At 44.2% G+C, this 21,054-nt stretch overlaps 1 pseudogene; it reads right to left on the bottom strand.

The window, feature by feature from the left end:
* The window catches only part of LOC147115479 (extracellular calcium-sensing receptor-like), a 117,516-nt pseudogene that overhangs the window by 87,382 nt on the left and 9,080 nt on the right, over positions 1 to 21,054 (bottom strand).

The raw sequence follows: 21,054 nt of genomic DNA, 5'->3' as shown, positions 1-21,054 counted from the left end.
TCCCTGACCATGGGCTACATCTGAATTAATTAACTTCATAGGTGTGACCACCTCCTGAAACACAGAGTCCAGGTACTTCTCCCCCTCCCTGATGTGTCGCAGTATCTGAAGCTCAGACTCCAGCTCATCAACACGGAGCTGGAGATCCTGTAGCAGCAGACACTTGTCACAGATGTAATCACCGTTAGCCTCAATGGGGTCTACCGGCTCCCACATCTCGCAACAGTAACACATCATCTGCTCCATTCTATGTAATTAATTATAATTTTTTTTTATTTAATTAGATTAAATCAATCCCTCTAAATTATACCAGTTTAATGGTTAACCAACTGTCTCCCTTACAGCACAGACCCTAGAAAAAAACCGCCGAATTTAAGCTTGTAATAAAAAGAAGAAATACTCACCAACCAATCCAACCAATCACCTACCTGCTTCCTGGTGACGTCACTCTTGGATTATTTTTTACCTCTCTCCTCTGCTGTTGATTTGGTACGCCTCTGGTCGCTGCCGCTGGTTTTTATGCCGGGTTATAGCTCCTCCTCCTGACCTCGCAGAAGGAACTGACTGGCACCCTCACAGAAAGGACAACCGATTTGTTGTTTTGATTGCATTCTATGTCCTTACGGTGAAATTAGCAACTCGACTGGTAAGAGTAAACTCCTGCATAAATGTTTCATGCATATTAAAGTTTTTTCCTGATTTACTTTTTCTAATCATTTAAACCTACCTCTTCTTAGATTCACTTGATTGCATTAAATGTCCCAAGGAATATCGATCCAATGAAAAACAAGACCGATGCGTACTAAAGGATATTGAATTTCTTTCCTTTGGAGAAATTATGGGAATCATTCTAACGACACTTGGATTGCTTGGAGCCTGCTTAACGACAAGTGTACTTGCTTTATTCTATGTTTATAGAGATACTCCCATTGTTAAAGCTAACAATTCGGAATTAAGCTTCCTTCTTCTTTTTGCATTAATCCTGTGTTTTGTGTGCTCAATAACGTTCATTGGAGAACCCTCAGTCTGGTCTTGCACATTATGTCACACATCATTTGGTGTTATTTTTGTTCATTGTATTTCTTGTGTTTTGGGAAAAACAATTGTTGTGGTAATGGCATTTAATGCAACCCTTCCCAATAATACCACGATGAAGTGGTTTGGACCAACACAACAACGCTTAACTGTTTTTCTTCTTACACTTGTACAATGTTTAATGTGTATTGTGTGGCTAATTACATCGCCACCTTATCCTCTGAAAACAGTGATTATTTTAAGGATATAATCATTTTTGAATGCAAAGTAGGGTCAACAATAGCCTTTTACTGTGTACTTGATTACATTGGATTTCTGTCTTGTGTGTGCTTTGTGGTTGCGTTTCTAGCTCGACACCTTCCAGATAACTTCAATGAAGCCAAGCATATAACTTTTAGCATGCTTATCTTTTGTGCAGTTTGGATAACTTTCATTCCAGCTTATATAAGCTCAACCGGGAAATATACTGTGGCTGTAGAAATATTCGCAATTTTAGCCTCCAGTTTTGCCCTGCTTATCTGTATTTTTGCCCCTAAATGTTACATTTTCTTGCTGAAGAAAGAAAAAATACAAAGAAACATATCATGGGTAAAATAGTTCCAAAACTAATCTGAAAAGTCTTCTAATTATAAAATCCAGTGCTGATAAGACTTTGATTGAAACACAATGCACACTTAAACAAATGAAACCTATGCTGTGATGTCTATAACTGCATTATGGAATAGTTTTCGAGCTGAAAGAATGCAAGAGGGGCTCATATAAAATCAAAAATGTAAATATGTTGTTAGTTCATCGTTATGCTATATTTTGTATTTAATAAATGAACAGTTTGGAAAGTAAGGAAGAGAGTGGTTTTTTTCTGGCACCTTTCATGTCCCCTGGACATCTGTAATAGACTGATGAAGAAGGTCAGAGATTGCAGATTCAGGGGACAAGTAGCAGAATGGACTGCTGTCTAGCTTCAGGACAGATAGCAGAGTGTAGGAGTAAAGAATAGCTATTCACAGTGGCAGAAGGTGAGTAGTGGTGTTCCACAATGATCAGTGCTGGGACCACTGCTGTTCACAATTTACATTAACGATATAGACTTAGGAATAAAAAACACAATTTCTAAATTTGCAGATGGCACCAAATTGTGGGGGATAGTCAATACTGAGGAGAACTGCAACACGTTATAGGAGGACATTTATAAACTTGCAGAATGGGCATATAAATGGCAAATGAAGTTCAACACAGATAAATGTGAGGTATTACATTTTGGTAGGGAGAATAGGGAGATCACTTATCACTTGGAGGTTGCGCGTCTAGGTGGGGTAGAGGAACAAAGGGATTTAGATGTACAAATACATAAATCACTTAAAGTTGCAATGTAGGCCATAAAAATGCAAATCAAGCACTAGCATTTATTTCTAGAGGGATAGAATTGAAAAGTAGGGAAGTTATGCTAAACCTGTATCGAATCTTGGTTAGACCACACTTACAGTACTGCGTACAGTTCTGGTTGCCATATTAAATAAAGATATAGAGGAATTGGAGAGGGTGCAGAGAAGATTTACAAGGATGATACCAGAAATGCAAGGGTATACATATCAGGAAAGGATGAACAGGCTGGGTCACTTTTCTCTTGTAAAAAGAAGGCAGAGGGGTGAACTAATAGAGGTCTTTAATATTATGAAAAACTTTGATTGAGTGGATACAGAGAGAATGTTTCTACATGTAGGGTAGAGCAAAACTAGAGGCCATCAATATAATATAGTCACCAAGAAATCCAATAGGGAATTAAGAAGAAACTTCTTTACTCAAAGAGTGGTGAGAGTGTGGAACTTGCTACCACAGGGTGTGGTTGAAGCAAATAATATAGATGCATTTAAGGGGAGGCTAGACAAGCATATGAGGGAAAAGGGAATAGAGGGTTGTGCTGATAGATTTAGATGAGGAAAGACAGGTAGGATGCTCGTGTGGAGCACAAATGCCGGCATGGACTGTTTGGGTCGAATGGCCTACTTCTGTGCCATATCTCCTATGCAATCCGATGTAATCCATAATTAGTTCATAGCCAACATATTGCTTTTCATAGAATCATAGAATCTTGCAGCACAGAACGTGACCATTCGGCCAATTGTCCCTGTGCTATCTCATTGAAAGAGCTATCCAATTAGTCACACTCCCCTGCTTTTTCCCCATAGCCCTGCAATTATTCGCCTTCATTTATGTATCTAATTCCTTTTTGAAGGTTACTATTGAAACTTCTTCCATTACATTTTCAGGCATTGCATTCCAGATCATAACAACTTCCTGTATACATAAAACTGTCCTCTTCTCCCCCCGCTGGTTCTTTTGCCAATTATCATAAATCTGTCCTCGAATTACTAACCCACCCACCAGTGAAAAGAGTTTCTCCTTATTTACTCTGTCAAAACCCCTCATGATTTTGAACAAATCTAATTAATATCCCCTTAACCTTCCCTGCTCTAAGGAAACAATCCTAGATTCTCTAGCATCTCCACATAACTGAAATCCCTGGTATCATTCTGGTAAATCTCCACGGAACCCTCTCCAATGTCTTGACCTCCTTCCTGAAGTGTGATTGCCACACTCCAATACTCTAACTGACACCTAACGAGTAAGTTATAAATGTTTAGCATGAGTTCCATGATTTGAAGTGTAGTTCCTGTTTTTTTTTTAGGCAAACATCACAGCGAAGTTGGGTCCAATAAGATCCTACAAAGAGTAATGAAATAAATGGTCAGTTAATCTGATTTGATTCTACCTTTATTTGTTGGCGCTGTATAATACTTTATAAAAAATAAATAATGGGGTAATTATGAGGCCAGAATTTGCAGTCAGAGGCGTACCTCCAGAGTACACCTTCTGACCCGAAAAAAACCCTAACCTCTCTGCTGGCTCCTGGGCTTCAGAGACTTCGGGCCCTGGGCCTGCAGGCGTATGAAGAGCCTGGTCTCCAATTGTCTTGGATCCCCTTGCCATTGGACCAAGACCTTGCTCTGTCAAGCCCGTGTGGTAGCTGGTGTGCAACGGCCACCCCATGTTAAAAGAATTCAAGCACAGGCATCTTCCACCCTTTAAAATGAAGTTCGGGACCTGGAACGTCTGGACCCTCATGAACAACCCCAACAATGCCCCTTCAACCACCGTCTGCCCCACCTGTGACAGAGACTGTAGGTCCCGCATTGGACTCTTCAGTCACCTGAGAACTCATTTTTAATGTGAAAGCAAATCATCCTCAGTTCCGAGGGACTGCCTAAGAAGATGCCTGCTTAAAGGCCCATGGATCCCAGGGATGCAGGCGGTTTGGAAGCATCCCTGGGATCACGTGAGCCAGGTCCTTCTATCAGAAAGGATGATTCCATTGCAGCCATTTGCGAACGGAATCCCTTAATGACAAGCAATGCAATCCCCAAATAATTAGAACATTTACACAATTCTAATAAAAATAAATGTTCCCAGTTTCACATTTAAATAAAAGTCTCTTTAATGAAGTATTTACAATAAAAAAAATACTTTTTTTGAAAAATAATTTGAAATATTTTAATCCACGCCAAATTTACATAAACTATTTTTAAATGTTTGTGGATGATTTTATATTGTTAATTTTAATGTAACTTTTATATTAACCCTTATGCTGGTGAAAGCAGGCCCTACGCCTGCTTTTGCCAGGTGTAAAGGTTTCGTTGGCTTTTGCTGGGCTGTAGTTGGGCAAACTGCACCAGTGAAAGTGATGTTTGGGCCGGTTCATATGATCTGTCAAGGCAAATCTTGACAGATCGCAAGTTCTGGGTTTTGATGCACAAGCGGAAACCCGGCACCTGCGGGGCCTTTTACAAGGCTTACGACAATGTATGCTGTGCACACACGGTCATCAGCCCCTTAAAATCTGGGCCGCTAGCATCTTCACCACTTAGGCGGTAACCCGTGTGTAGCATCGCCTGTTATAGAAAACACCTGATTTTAATTTCCATTGATTTGAATAGAGGCACAGAACAGGTGATAGTGGACAGTCCGCTCTTTATACACCAGCACGATTTTCTTTTCCATTGAACGGTTCTCCTCATAGCTCAATGACTTGTACAGTCCCTTTCTGTAAAGTTATTAGGGTTAATTTTGACTTCAGACGATAGGGCAAAATGTGCAAAATCGGCCTGGCCACCCATTGAACATGACTCCCGATTCTCATTTGTGGATAGAAACGAAACCAGGAGAGGCTTTTAACGGGCGGTCGAGCCTATATTACACGTTTTACCCTGTCGTCTACATTGAAAATTACTCCCACTCCCCAACCATTCTCCTTACCTCTTGGACATGACTTTTTTATGTCAGTGAGTCTTTTGGTATCTAGTGATTGGCGGTGGGGGGGGGCATCATATCTGAGTTGTTCTACTCGTTCAAGATGCTTCACTTTCTATTCTAGTGTAGATAATTAAGAACTTGCTCTTGCAAATGCCGTACAAGCTGTTTTTGTGAGACAGGGATCTTCTCAGATGATGATTTCTTCACAGTGAATGGGGCAGACAGTAAGCCAATCATGCTGCACCTACCATCATTAGGATTCAATGTCTGTCCAGGTGAAGTGATCACTTTCCCGTTGGTGAATGCCGAAAAATAATAGGTTACTATAGGAGGTACTGCTACAGGGGTCCTCGCAGCGGTGGCGGCACATTCTCGTAGCCAAAAAACCCTCTGAGTGGGAAATTTAAATAATGTCGATCCTCTGAATCCCGCGTTGCATCCTTGCCAAAGTAAAATTTTACCCCAAAAAGCATATTTATACGAATGTAAAATAAGGCACTTCAACCAAAGGTGGTTAAATGCTTCCCTGAAAAAAAACTTAAGCAATTCATGACATTGTCTCCTTGAAAAATGCCTCACATCCATTGAGCAGGATGTTTAACTTCGGTCATGGCGCAAAATGTGTGGTGCCAGATTGGCCATGATATAACCAGTTTGATTTTATTTTCCTTTGAAGTTGAATAATACAATTGACTTCAGTAGAGAAGAGAATCAGATGAGATGTGCAAAATGGGCTGCCGATTCGGTTAGGTTACTATAGGAGGTACTATTACAGGGGTCCTCGCAGTGGTGGCGGCACATTCTCGTAGCAAAAAACCCCTCTGACTGGGAAATTTTAACAATGTCGATCCTCTGAAGCCCGCTTTGCATCCTTGCCAAAGTTAAATTTTACCCCAAAAAGCCTATTTATACAAATGTAAAATAAGGCACTTCGCACTATGACCGAAGAGCAAAATCACCTCCATCGAGTTGGGGAGCCCCTGAGGTAAATTTCGAACATGTGTGTCGTAGAAATGGCCTGATATAAATTTTGATTGATTTCAAATCTAGTGGGAAAATGCAACTGTTCTGCGAGCATAAATTGTTTTAAATCAAGAAAGACAACCCACTGATGTGAGGAAGAATGTTCATAATTTTGTATTATTCCATGAAAATAAGTTGTACTAATTAAAGTAATAAGCATAATTGTAGCTTCTGCTCAGTAGTACTTGCTGGCTGGGTAATAAAACATGAACTTGATGTCCTCATCTCACTAAATTTTAAGCAGTTTGCCTTCTGAAACATTGGAGAAACGCACGAGGACGCACATGGAGAAGTCAGGACATTCAGTTTATCTGTCAATAGTAATGCATTGTTACAGCCCATGGGCATTGCTGTTATATATATTTTGTATCTGTCTTCAAGGTAGAAGACACTAACATCCCAATAATGGATATTCAAGGGGCCACAGGGTGGGGGGAACTAACGACAATCACTATCACTATGGAAAAAGTACTTGGTAAAATAATGGGTCTAAAAGAAGACAAGACCCCTGGATCAGATGGCCTGCATCCCAGGGTCTTAAAAGAAGTGGTTGCAGAGATAGTGGATGCCTTGCTTGCAATATACCAAAATTTCCTGGACTCTGGAAAGGTCCCAGTGGATTGGAAAACCGCAAATGTAACACCCTTATTTAAGGAAGGAGGGAGACAGAAAGCAGGAAACAATAGATCAGTTAGCCTAACATCTGTCATTGGGAAAATGCTGGAGTAGTTCATTAAGGAAGCAGTAGCAGGGCATTTGGAAAAGCATGATGCAGTCAAGCAGTGTTAGGATGGTTTTATGAAAGGAAAATCACGTTTAACAAATTTGCTGGAGTTCTTTGAGGATGTAACGAGCAGGGTGGGCAAAGGTGAGCCAGTGGATGTGGTGCATTTGGATTTCCAGAAGGCATTCGATAAGGTGCCACATAAAAGGTTACTGCACAAGTTAAGAGCTCACGGAGCTGGCATGGATAGAGAATTGGCTAACTAACAGAAAGCAAAGAGTCGGGATAAAAGGGTCATTTTCTGGTTGGCAAATGGTAACTAGTGGGGTGCCACAGGGATCGGTACTAGGGATTCAACTATTTACAATCTACATTAATGGCTTGGTGTAATGTAGCCAAGTCTGTGGATGATACAAAGATGGGCGGGAAAGCAAGTTGTGCAGTGGACTCAAATAAGCTGCAAAGGGATATAGACAGGCTAAGTGAGTGGGAAAACATTTATCAGATGGAGTATAATGTGGGAAAGTGTGAGGTTATCCACTTTTGCAGGAAAAATAAAAAAGCAAATTATTATTTAAATGGAGTGGGATTACAAAATGCTACAGTTTAGAGGGACCTGGGGGTCCTTGTGCATGAAACACAAAACGTTAGCATTCAGGTACAGCAAGTAATCAAAAATGCAATGGAATGTTGGCCTTTATTGCAAGGGGGTTGGAGTATAAAAGCAGGGAAGTCCTGCTACAACTGTACAGGGCGTTTGTGAGACCACACCTTGAGTACTGCAGACAGTTTTGGTCTCCTTATTTAAGGAAGGATATACTTGCATTGGAGGCAGTTCAGAGACGATTCACTAGGTCAATTCCAGAGATGAGGGGGTTGACTTATGAAGAAAGGTTGAGCAGATTCTGCCTGTACTCATTGGAATTTAGAAGAATGAGAGGTGATCTTATTGAAACATGTAAGATACTGAGGGGTCTCGACGAGGTAGATGCAGAGAGGATGTTTCCCCTCATGGGGAAATCTAGAACTCGGGGGCATAGTTTCAGTCGCCCTTTTAGAACTGAGATCAGGAGGAATTTCTTTTCTCAGAGGGTCATAAATCTGTGGAATTCTCTGCCCCAGAGAGCCGTGGAGGCTGGGTCATTAAATACATTTAAATTGGAGATAGACAGATTTTTGCAAGAGAAGGGTATGAAAGGTTATGGGGAGCAGGCAGGGAAGTAGTTTTGAGCCCAAGATCAGCCATTGAATGCTGTAGCAGGCTCGCTGGGCCAAGTGGCCTATTCCTGCTCCTATTTCTTATGTTCTTATGTTCTTACATAAGTAGATGCTGGTCTAGCATGAATCAACTCTGAAAGGAAAGAGAAGTGCGATCTTCTTACAGAAGTGGTTGATGCTACGTAACTCTAGAAATTATCTCAATCAGACGCTTACCTTGTAACATTGGGGTAAGTCTAACATTGGTGCAGAATGGGTGATAGTGAACCCGTTATACACCAAGCATGACTTTCCTTTCCCTTGAAGTCAATGGTAGCAAAAATCGGGTGGGGTGTAAACTGGGCGGTCAATTTGATATTGGTCATTTTACACAAAAGTTAGAAATTACTACCAATTGCCTTCTGTTGCCTAGGTCCCAAGCTCCGGAATTCCTGGCCTAAACCTCACTGCCTATCTACCTCTCTTTCCTCATTTAAGATGCCCCTTACAACCTACCTATCTGAGAATCAGGCTAAATATAGAAAGTTCAGATAAGAAGTCAATAAGAAAATAATAGGGGCAAAGAGAGGGTATGAGAATTGATTGGCAGCTAACATAAAAGATCATCCAAAAGTCTTCTATAGGCATATAAATAGTAAACGGGTAGTAAGAGGAGGGGTGGGGCCGATTAGTGACCAAAAAGGATACCTATGCATGGAGGCTTTGGTGCTAAGTGAGTACTTTGCATCTGTCTTCACCAAGGAAAAAGATGCTGCCATAGGCATAGTGAAGGAGGAGGTATATGAGATACTGGATCGGATAAAGATTGGTAAAGAGGAGGTACTAGAAAGGCTGGCTGTATTAAAGTAGCTAAATCACCAGGACCAGATAGGATGCATCCTCGGATGCTGAGGGAAGTGAAGGAAGAAATCGTGGAGGTACTGGCCATAATCTTCCAATCCTCCTTAGAAACAGGGGTGGTGCCAGAGGACTGGAGAATTGAAAATATTACAACCTTGTTCAAAAAAGGGAGTAAAGATAAACTCAACAACTACAGGCCAGTCAGTTTAACCTCAGTTGTGGGGCAGCTTTTAGAAATGATAATTAGGGACAAAATTAACAGTCACTTGGACAAGTGTGGAATAATTAGGAAAAGCCAGCACGGATTTCTTAAAGGCAAATCGTGTTTAACCAACTTGTTCGAGTTTTTTGATGAGGTAACAGAGGGTTGATGAGGGCAATGAGGTTGATGTGGCGTACATGGATTTGCAAAAGGCGTTTAAGCAAGTGACATTAATTAGGCTTGCCAGCAAAGTTGAAGCCCATGGAATAAAAGGGACAGTGGCAGCATCGATACAAAATTGGCTAAGTGAGAGGCAACAGAGCGTAATGGTGAACGGTTGTTTTTAGGACTGGATGAAAGTATACAACGGGGTTCCCCAGCAGTCTGTTGTGGGACCACTGCTTTTCCTGATATATATTAATGACTTGGATTTAGATATACAGGGCACAATTTCAAAATTTGCAGATGACAGAAAGCTTGTGAACAGTGAGGAGGTTAGTGATAGACTTCAAAAGGACATAGACAGCCTGGTGGAATGGCCGGACAGGTGGCAGATTAAATTTAATGCAGAAAAAATGCAAAGTGATACATTTTGGTAGAAAGAATGAAGAGAGGAAATATAAACTAAAGGGTACAATACTAAAGGGGGTGGATGAACAGAGAGACCTAGGAGTATATGTGCACAAACCTTTGAAGGTGGCAGGGCAGGTTGAGAAAGCAGTTTATAAAAGCTTACGGGATCCTGGGCTTCATGAATAGAGGTAGAGTACAAAAGCGTGGAAATTATGATGAATGTTTATAAGCTACTGGTTCGGCCTCAGCTGGAGTATTCTACCCAATTCTGGGTACCACACTTTAGGAAGGATGTGAAGGCCTTAGAGAGGGTGCAGAAAAGATTTGCGAGAATGATTCCAGGAATGAGGGACTTCAGTTACGTGGATAGACTGGAGGAGCTGGGGTTGTTCTCCTTAGAGCAGAGAAGAGTGAGAGGAGATTTGATAGAGGTGTTCAACATCATGAGGGGTCTGGACAGAGCAGAGAGAGATAAACTGTTCCCATTGGCAGAAGGGTTGAGAACTAGAGGGCACAGATTTAAGGTGATTGGCAGAAGAACCAATGGCGACATGAGGAAATAGCATTTTTACCCAGCGAGTGGTTAGGATCTGGAATGCACTACCTGAAAGGGTGGTGGAGGTAGACTCAATCATGGCTTTTAAAAGGGAATTGGATAAGTACCTGAAGGACAAATATTTGCAGGGCTACGGGGAAAGGACAGGGGAGTGGGACTAGCTGAAGTGCTGAGTTAGAGTGCCGGAATGGGCTCGATGGGCTGAATGGTCTTCTTCATTCCTGTAACAATTCTATGATTCTGTGATTCTAATCTGGAGTGTTACTTGTGAGACATATAGTGCCCCTTCCCTGAACTACTGAGCCATTTGTGTTAGTGCTGAAGCATTTGTGTTAGTGATAAATCTTGGGGAACACCAGAGATAATGGTGCAGGAACCAGAAGAGAAGCCATTGCAGGTGACTCTCTGGTTAAGACTGGATAGATAAGAATGGAACCAGGGGAGTACAGTCCCACCCAGCTGGATAATGGTGGTGTGGCGTTGGAGGAGGATGGTGTGGTCAACTTTGTCAAGCAGGGATAGTTTCCCTTTGTCACATTCACAAGGGATATTATTTGTGACTTTGATAAGAGCTGTTTTGGTGCAGAAACCTAATTGGAGGGATTCAAACATGGAGTTGAGGGAAGGATAGGCATGGATTTGGGAGGCAACAGCACATTCAAGGACTTTGGATAGGAAAGGGAGTTTGGAGATGGGTATGGTTGTTTGCATGGATGGGGAGGTCAGGGTTGTTTTTTTTGAGAGGGGTGATGACAGCAGATTTTAAGAGGAGGGGACAGTGCCTAAGGAGAGAGAACCATTAGCAATATCAGCTAACCTGGGGACCATGAAGGGAGTTTGGGTGGTGAGCAGTTTAGTGGGAATAGGTTCGAGGGAGCGGGATGTGGGTCTCGTGGACAGGATGAGTTAGAGCGGGCATGAAGGGATATAGGAGAGAAACTAGAGAACAATGCGAGTTCAGGGCTAGGGCAGGGGGGACCTTAGAGGAAGTTTGGCCGGTCTGACGAGCTCATCGTCCTGAAAGGTAAACTCAGTTTCTTTCTCCACAGATGGTGTCTGACCTGCCACGTATTTCCCGCCTTTTCTCACATCAGCTTGGTAGTTGTTACAGAGATGACTATGTCATTAAAATTATTCCATTCACGTTTTTTAGTCCTCATGTTGGCTAGAGTGGTGATGTCTTTCCTTGAGGCATTCGTCAAGTAATTTGTTGATGCTCAAAAAAGTTTGAAATCCATTTGACGCAAATTAACGCAGTTTTCAGTGAGATGGCAGCAGCGTATAAAAACGGTCAAATTAGTGCCAACTAAGGACAGTTACTTTCATAGTCAACAATGTATTGTTGGTTCCTTTTGGTGTTATTTTGTGCTCTTGCCCTGGCACGGTTGAGTAATGAGCAAACCTGCAAACGTTGGGGAATGTTTGATTTACTCGGCTTGTTGAAGGATGGAGACGTCATGTTGGGTGGAATTTTTGGAGTGCATTACCATGTTGAGCATCCAGAGCTTTCTTTTAGCAATCAACCAGAGCCAGTAAAATGCAAAAGGTTAGTGGAAGCCATTACCTGAACTACATGTACCATTTTGCTGACTAAATTGGCAAATAGCTGAGTTCATACCATATCACATTGTTTTCCATACTATCATATTATATAAAATAAACACATTATGACATTTGTATAGCTTTTCATGGTCTCATGACGTCCCAAATCACTTTACAGCCAATGATGTACTTTTGACCTGCAGTCTCTCTTGTAATGTAGGATATGCTGCAGCCAATTTATGTGCAGCAAGCTCCCACAAACAGCAATGTTGCAATGACCCGATAATATGTTTTAGTATTGTTGGATGAGTATTGCATTAAATGTCAGCTTCGACTTTCTGCTCAAGTCTCTGGAGTGGGACATGAATCCACGACCTTGTGATTCGGAGCGAGAGTGCTACCACTAAGCCACGGCTAATACCCATAGTCGTGTACATGGATTTCCCAGCGATTTGACTGTACTTGGTGGATTCTTGGCCATTTTACGAAAAATAATTATGCGTTTCCAGCAGCTTTCGGAACTATGAAGGTGGGGAATCCCGATCCAGGTGGATAGTGACCAAGGGTCACACTTTACCGGGAAAGTCTTCACTGAACTCCAGAGACTCATGAAAATCCCCCACAAACTACACATAGCACACCACCCACAATCATCAGGAGTGGTGGAAAGGGGGAACCGGACCCTTAAAACTATGTTGAAAAAGGTTTGTGCAGACCACCCCGCACAATGGGCTAACATGCTGCCCATGTGCCTGATGGCGATAAGAGCAACCCGACATAGCACCACGGATATTTTACTTTATCAGGCTATGACGGGGCGGCTAATGAGAACACCGGCCCACCTCCTCACTCCATCTCTCACCCCACTCCTGCAGGGGGTGGCCAATCAGATGTGGTTGCAATCAATGATAGAACACATTCAGAAAACAAATGAATTTGTAGCCCAACAGACCGGGAAAAGCCAACAGCAGCTAAAAAAGTACTTTGACAAAAAGGTTCGGCCTTTTGAGTATCAGATTGGGGATGTGGTGATGGTCCTAAATTACCTAAAAAGGGAACATGCCTTTGAAACTAAATGGGTGGGACCCTGCCCAATCTTAGACCGAGCCAGTCCCGAGGTATACCTGATCCAAATCCCAGATAAGAGGGGGAAGAAAAGGCCCAGATGGTACCACATCTATCAGTTGAAAACTGTGAAAGAATAAATACTCCACATTTTCTGTTATAGGTCACGGCACAGGATGGCTCGGCTCAAGATTCTGATAGAACTGGCTGCAATTATCGGCATCATCCACCCGATGAATATCATCGTGAGACAAGGAGTGATCCTGCGACCTGCTAAGTCCACAGAGGACAACACTATTTCAGAGGATGGGTTATTTCAGAGGGTGGGTGTAATATGACTTTCTATTGTAATTACAGCGGCTGGGTGAGGCACTATGAAGACGGACCCCCTGCTGTACGAGCACGGGCGGGGGAGGGGCTAAAGTTAGCATGCCAATGTATTGAAGATCGAAATATACCTACCTCCAGATGGGAAAGTACTGCGTCACCACAAGTGCCGAAACATTGAAACTTGGGGATCGGGAATGTCCCATCCAGAGCCCTACATTCTGCTTTAAGCCAACCCAAACAACCATAGTAGGGAGGTCACGTCCTACTCCCCATCTCGGCGCACAACATCACAAAACTGAGAGTTAACATTTCCATGCAGAACGAAGCGCTCGAGGCTGTAACCCAGTTCGGCCACCCGATTCCCTCATTGCCTCTGAACCTCAAATCAATCTTATAAAGAACTAGCACCTCGGAAGCTCACTTAGTTAAAATGACCCAGCAGAATGAGGAAATGGAATCAAAAATCCAAAAGCTAGGGGAACGGAAGTGGTATGAATCAGTCTACAATGCTAGCCAAACTCCTTGGTTACGCATGCTAACACTGTTCTTAGTAGTAGGGCAAGGATCCATACTGATAATCCTGGTAATACTGGTATGCTACCTACGGCACCTAATCAAACGGATGGGGAGACGAGCCAATAACTTAGAATTAGCTAGAATAGTTAAGAGCAAGGTGTGAGAAGTCAATAAGGATATTTCCTTATCAAAGAAGGGAATTTGTAAGAAACAGTTATTAGATTCATGGATGAAGTTTGACTCTTAGAACAGAAATTAAAACTGCAGTTAGGAATAAATGGGGGAAGTATCAGCAAGGTCAAATAACAAACACTGAAAGGCCTGAAACTGATAAGGGGATCGTAAAATGCAAGACAACACAGGGTGGTTGTACCATAGCTAGACAAAATGAAGCCGAAAAGTCATAAAATATCCTTAAAGAAACATAATAAAAGATTCCTCAGAAAGATAAGAGAAAGGCCTCGTCAGCCAGGCAGAAAGGGGCAGTGAGAAATGTCTTCTTGCTCCACACTTGGATTATAGATGATTGACAATAGATAGATCCCAGCCCACCGAAATAACTATAAGAATAGAGGGCTGAGAGAGGGAATCAGACAGCGAGGGGTGAAGGCTTCTTCGAGGTGGAAATCAATGCTGGCTCAGGCCTAACCCCTTGACTAAATTTAGCCTCTGAGGTGGATCAATGCTGGCTCAGGCCTAACGCCTCCAACAGCCAGGGGGATGAATCAACAGAGGCGACTGCTGTTACTGACTGCAGAGACTTGCTGACCCAAAACCTCCATGCTGCCTCATCAGACATCCAAGCAACCGTCCGTCCAGTCGTGGCATTCCGCTTCGGGGAGTCGTAGATCGCTTTCTAATGTCACGGGTTGTATGTCTATTATACTCAGCTTAATCCATATGTAATATCTGATTATGCTTTAAAACTGTAGCTCTTTAATAAAAGCCTTGCAACTTCTAAAGCCCGGTTGGGTAATCTGTGTGAGCCTGTGATCCTAATGTTACAAGACCTTTCCGTTTCGCACTGGCGATGATCTTTGCAGTAGAAGAAATAAATAAGGACACAACGCTACTTCCCGATGTTCCCCTGGGCTACCGGATATATGATTCGTGCAATTTACCTGTTCTATCGCTAAAAGCAGCCTTTGAGTTTCTAAACCAGCATGATGAAACCTCGTCCTCTTTTATCTGCAAAAGCTCCTCTATGGTTTCTGCTATTGTTGCTGATTCTGGGTCCACACAGTCTTTAGCAATAGCACCTTCAATCGGTTCGTTCAGAAGTCCTATGGTGATACGGCGTTTAATAAAATATCCTAGACCATGCATAGTAATCGAAGTTCCGTCTAAACAATCAGATTTTTATTTCTCGTTTAATTCATCCCCAATACAATATTCGCAGCGTTATTCAATATTTCAAAAGAGATGAACTTATTCAGTTATGTTCCCATTGGAATGCTAATTTCACTAAAATAATCAGTGTCTCGAATACGTTGATTGTTGATTCACTACTCGCTGGTTCAGTATGTCTTTGTAGTTTCGTAAGTGGGCTATTGCATCTCTGTCTTATTTTCTCAGATCGTGCTTCGAAATTCCGATTTAAGAAACTTGCGATGCTTGTAAGAAAAATAGGTTAAAAAGTAAGGGCTAGATTTTCAGTATAGGCAGTTTTGGGGCGCTAAGCTTAGCGCGCGCCCGAAGTTAGCGCCCGCCCCAAAGTAGCGCCCCGTTGCCGGAAATTCAGTGGCTTCGCCCTAAGAGGTTGGTGGAGTGCTAAAAGGGGCGTTCCACTAGTATCTTTAGGCGCTAAGCCGGCGGTGGAGAGCGCAACACCCGAGCTCGGGCGCAGCGCACGGCAGACACTCTGGTGCCAGTGAGCTCTTAAAGGGGAAGGGTGCATGTGTTTTTTTCGGAGGAGGAGGAGGAGGAGGAGGAGGAGGAGGAGGAGGAGGAGGAGGAGGAGGAGGAATGTGGTGTGGTGGCCGGAAACATAAATACACCGTTCACAACAACATACTTCCACACAACACATGCAGAGTGCCTTTTATAGGAGTGCCCTTTAATTTGCGCTCCCCAGGGTGTGTTGCGTTCCATTTTACAAACGCTCTGGACGCCAGCCGCACAATGGGGCGGTCCGACTGAAGTTTGGATTCGGGGCGGCCAAAGGGCATTGCACGAGGATGTGACGTCATTTTCTGCGCGCGCATCCGGGCGGCCGCTAAACTTTGCACCGGCGCTAACGGGCAACTTAATTTGGGGCGGGGCGCAAACTGCGCTGCGCCCAGGCGCTACACGCATAGCGCCCGAAAATCACTTCTCTTAAGGCGCTAACTGCTGGCGCAAGCAACTGAAAATCTAGCCCTAAATCTTTCACAATGTTTCTCAGTTGGTAAATTTAGATTAATGCAGTGTAATTGCACTAAGGATCTCGCTATATGCAGAATGAGCAGAATGCGAAATAATTAAATCAACTATTTTATCATAGTTTTCGTTTGGTGCACCTCTTCGCCAATATTTTGAAGGGTTCTTACCGTAAACTCTTAGTTTACTTCACTTACAGGCAATCAATCCAGCCATTACTAACCTCAGATAAGCCTAAAACCACTCGCCTACCAAAGCTTAATGCGATCCGACAGTCGTCTGTCTTCTGTTATAACTGAGGCCTTAACCCATTTAGTTGAATCTGCTAAAATCGCCCCCTAGAGAAAGGTTGGGGCTGATTTCCCGTTGGGGTGGTCTCGACACAGAACTGTCATTTAAAATAAAAACAGAACATGCTGGAAATGCTCAACAGCTCAGACAGCATGTGTGGAGAGAGAAACAAGAGTTTACGTTTCAGGTCGATGACCATTTAAAGTAAGCGATCCAATAGCAATATTCGAAAAAAGGATCCCACCTCGGAATTAGTCCATTTATAGCCACGCGTTAAGCCTTGGTACGCTAATACAGCGAACAGTAATCTTCAGACTTGTATTGCCTTCGAAGAATGTTGATTTTTTTTCTCCACCAGCTTCAAAAGTAAACTAATATCACCGTGACTTCAGCACCATGAAGCGCACTACACGAGATATCTTTTTCACCTGGGAAAGAATGCTTAAACTACACAACCAAAGCTGTATACCACAGGTGGAAAGAAGTCTAACTTAAACCGTATATGCTTTGCCAAGAACACACTTAGAACACAGGGTCCAACTCTGCTCACTGGGGCACAAGTGATTCATGCCCCCGGGGTGGTGCGGCTTTATTTAGGTGTCACAGGACTGAGGAATAATTGCAAAGTCGTGTGTTATATTTTTTTCATCACTCTTTTTCCTAAAATGCATTACCTTGCATTTTCCATATTAAACTACATCAGTTTTGTATCGACCCATTTAATCTCTGCTCTAGAAGTGTCAGCAAATAAAATTGGCAAAATGATCACATTAATCATTCTGTGCTCGTCAAGCTGAGCGTGCTCAGTCCTGGGAAATTGAACTCTTCCCGGTTAACGCGCCCACTAGAGTGAACTTTCACCAGAAAATGGACGGTAGCGGATGGGCAGCCAATGGAAATGGAAAACAGGCGGCCTAGAAATTAGCTATAGCCCCGCCAGCTCGCTGGCGGCCAGAATTTACCGCTGGGCGCGGAGCTACTCGCGCCCAGCCGATATTCAGTTTCAGCGCCCAAAGTCGAGGACGGCCGCTGTTCAAGGGTGTGGCCGCCCCCGCTTGGGGCGCTGAAACTGAATATCGGCGCGCTAGTGGCCGCAGCGCCACCCGCAGCGGAGCGGCAGGCTGTGGTACTGCAGGCCTTCCTCCCTCTCTTAAGGGGGAGGTGCCTGCAGCAGCCGGAGCCCCGATCGCGAGTGCCGGCAAAAGAGCCCGGCGCAACGGAGAAGTGCCGGGCTACCGGGAACCAGCCGGCAATGCCGTGGGGGGAGGGGTGGAGGAGGCCGGGGAAGGAGGTGCGGGCAGGCGGCCGCCGAAAAAGCGGCCGGCCGCACCTCCACCTTAAAGCGCCGCACTAAGGCTGCTGTAGGGACCCGGTCTCCGGCATAGAAATTCACTGGCCTTAGCGCCACTTTTGAGGCGCTAGAGGGCCTAGCGCCGAAGTTATGGCCAGTTTAGAAATTGACAGGGGCCCTAAATCGGCGTTAGGCCGGTAGCGCTGCGCCGGCACCGATGACGTCATCGGTGTGCGCAGCGTCCCGGTTGCCATGGTAACCCGCCCGAACTCGGAAATTGAGTTGCGGCCGCCTCGCCCGTGGCAGCCGCAAGCAACGTTCTGGCAGAGGTGCCTTCCAGAACTTTGCGCCGGCGCATTAAAGGCCCCGCGGCGGCCGGCCGCTTTCCCGCCGGCCGCCTGGCCGCAGCTCCCTCCCCGGACTTCCCCCCCCCCCCCCCCAGAACAGAAGCAAGCCCGGCACTTGTCCGAGGTGCCGGGCTCATTTTTAAAAAGATTTTCGCGGGCCGCGGCCGGGTGCAGGCAGCTCCTCCTTAACGGAAGGAGGAGGCCTGCACTTCCCGAGCCTGCCGCACCGCAGCGGGCGCCGCAGCGCCGGAATAGCGCCGCAATGCGGTGCGTGGCGCCAGTTTTGAGGCGCTGAGACCCCTCAGTAGCGCCAGCAGCCGTTTGGGCGCGGCGCTACTGAATTTTTGGTGCGCGCAGGGGGACTTAGCGCCGGCACTAACTTCCGGCGCTAAAGCCCTCGCTGCGCCAAAACCGAATTTCTAGGCCTCCGAATGTTATTAGCGGCCGCCACGGAAGAGGCTGCCGCTACTGAAGATGGGGGTCGGGCCGGTGTTGGGGCGGTACCGGGGTGCTGCGCACACCGATGACGTCATCGGTGGCGGCGCAGCGCTAACGGCTACCGCCGCAATTACCGCGTCAATGAAGTTCGCCCGAAGTTTGCAGACTGGCGCAGAAGCCCTCTTTGGGCGGTAACTGGGCGCAAAGCCCATTGAATTTCTAGGCCTCACGGTGTTCATGTAATGCAGAGCTTTAAACAAAGAACGATCAAAGCATAAATCAATGATATTTATTCAACATTCAGCTTCAGATTCTACCTCATTGGATATATATTTAAAAATATATTGTTATTAAACTATATTGAATATTCCCCACCTGCCATGGTTGAAAACTGGATATATTTGCACAACTCCTATTGGAAAAAGGTCCTTTGCCAGTTTCACATGACAGCATGTTGTGAAGTGCATGAGCTATAGCATAAGTCGCTTTGTACACATTGTAAGGCACTCTGTATTGAGATAAATCGGTAAATTCATCTTGTAAGTTTTCTCGCCCTGTGCATTCCTTAAGTTGGGAGTCAGTTTTTAGAGCACCTGCTTGTTTTCTGTATTTCGTAGGGTACAGCCGAAACATGTTTCCCAAAACTTTTTCATTAAAAGGTTCCCTGGATATAAGGATGGCTGAACTTTCATTAGGAATTCTCTCAACTCTGGTATATCGACTTTACGAATTGCAACTCCGATTGTACCAGAAGCAATCTTTTTACTTTCTTCCGGCGGAAGAAGCAACGTTGAAACCCACGATTCGCTTCCAAGCCATTGTATGCCGGTGACATTTTGTCTGAGCATTTCCTTTAGTATAATGCCCATGTTTGATTCTCCGACAAAGGCAACGACAACTTTTCTCGAAGACGTCTTCATCGTGTCAATCGTTTTCAATAACTTGTCCCTGGGGTATGTTTTATGAAAGGACTCGGAGAAAGCAATACAGACGCCTAACCGTTGGACGACTTCTGCGAATGCTTGCATTCCAAAGTTTCCATAGTCATCGTCGCTTTTAACTGTCCCGATCCACGTCCATCCAAAACATTTCACGAGTTGGGCTAATGCTCTGGCCTGATAGTAATCAGTCTGTATTGTTCGAAAGAAGGATGGATATTCCTTTCTGTTGCTCAGGCACGCACAGGTAGAAAAGTAGCTAACCTGTTGAAATTAAAACGGAAAATATTTAAAACAACGTTTCGATTTTAATTTCTGTTGTGTGTCGTTGTTCACGACGTCACCAGATAGATACCGACGAGGGAGAGCAGAAGTTCCAACTCTTTTCAGCCTCCGGGAGAGCACAGGTCCTAATCACAGCACCAATTATTTATTAAATACTTCAAAACTTTTGGCTCGACTGCCCACTCCCAAAGTCAGTTCCATCCTTTCATCTTTCCTGATTTGCCTTTGTCCGACTGGAACCATCTCACAATGTCCAGTTGTCATAACTTAATTTGAATAGTGTCAATAAACCAAACGCCCCTTCCAGGTGATACAATGATTTACTTGTACTTCTTGCAATTTGGTACTGTATACTGTATTCGCTGCTCACGATGCGGTCTCTTCTACATAGGGGAGACCAAACGCAGATTGGGTGACCGCTTTGCGGAACACCTCCGTTCAGTCCATAAGGGTGACCCTGATCTTCCGGTCACCTGTCATTTCAATTCACCGCTCCATTCCCACTCGGACCTCACCGTCCTTGGCCTCTTGTATTGTTCCACGGAAGCTCAACGTAAACTCGAGGAACAGCACCTCATCTTCCGATTAGGCACTTTACAGCCTTCCGGACTCAATATCGAGTTCAACAATTTCAGATCATAACCTCGGCCCCCCATTACATTTTTATATTTTTTATCCACACTTTTGGTTTGTGCCTTTTCCTTTTTTCTCTCTGTCCCACATGGCAGCTGTCTCTCACTCTGTCAGCGCATTTCACACTTCATCTAGAGCCATTGTTTGTGTCTTTACCTGTCCTATTACCATCTCGTCTCACCTTGAATATCTCTTAATGTCTCTTCTTTCATCCCCTCCCCCATTTCCCAGCCCCCAAACTGCCTTTTAATTTCTTTCAATTCCTGCCTTTTATTTTTCTCTGTTCTGTAGAAGGGATTCGACCCGAAACATTGACTCTGTGTCTCTTTCCACGGATGTTGCCTGGCCTGCTGAGTTTTTCCAGCGTTTTCTGTTGTTATAACCATTTTTTCTATACAGATTACTTGGGGATATTTGTAACCTCGGGCGGTATCGAATTAGCTGCGCAATACCCACCTAGCCTGGTGTTCCTTTCCAATGGAAGGGGAAATCAGGCGTGGTGTGTCAAAGGTTGGCTAATTCTATATCGCCCATTTATGCC

The sequence above is a fragment of the Somniosus microcephalus genome, chromosome 6 (assembly GCF_052327205.1).
Source record: "Somniosus microcephalus isolate GS21.2 chromosome 6, FLI_Smic_1.0, whole genome shotgun sequence".
Classification (NCBI taxonomy): Eukaryota; Metazoa; Chordata; class Chondrichthyes; order Squaliformes; family Somniosidae; genus Somniosus; species Somniosus microcephalus.
Note: the sequence above shows the minus strand (reverse complement) of the source record. Positions and strands in the feature narration are given on the sequence as shown.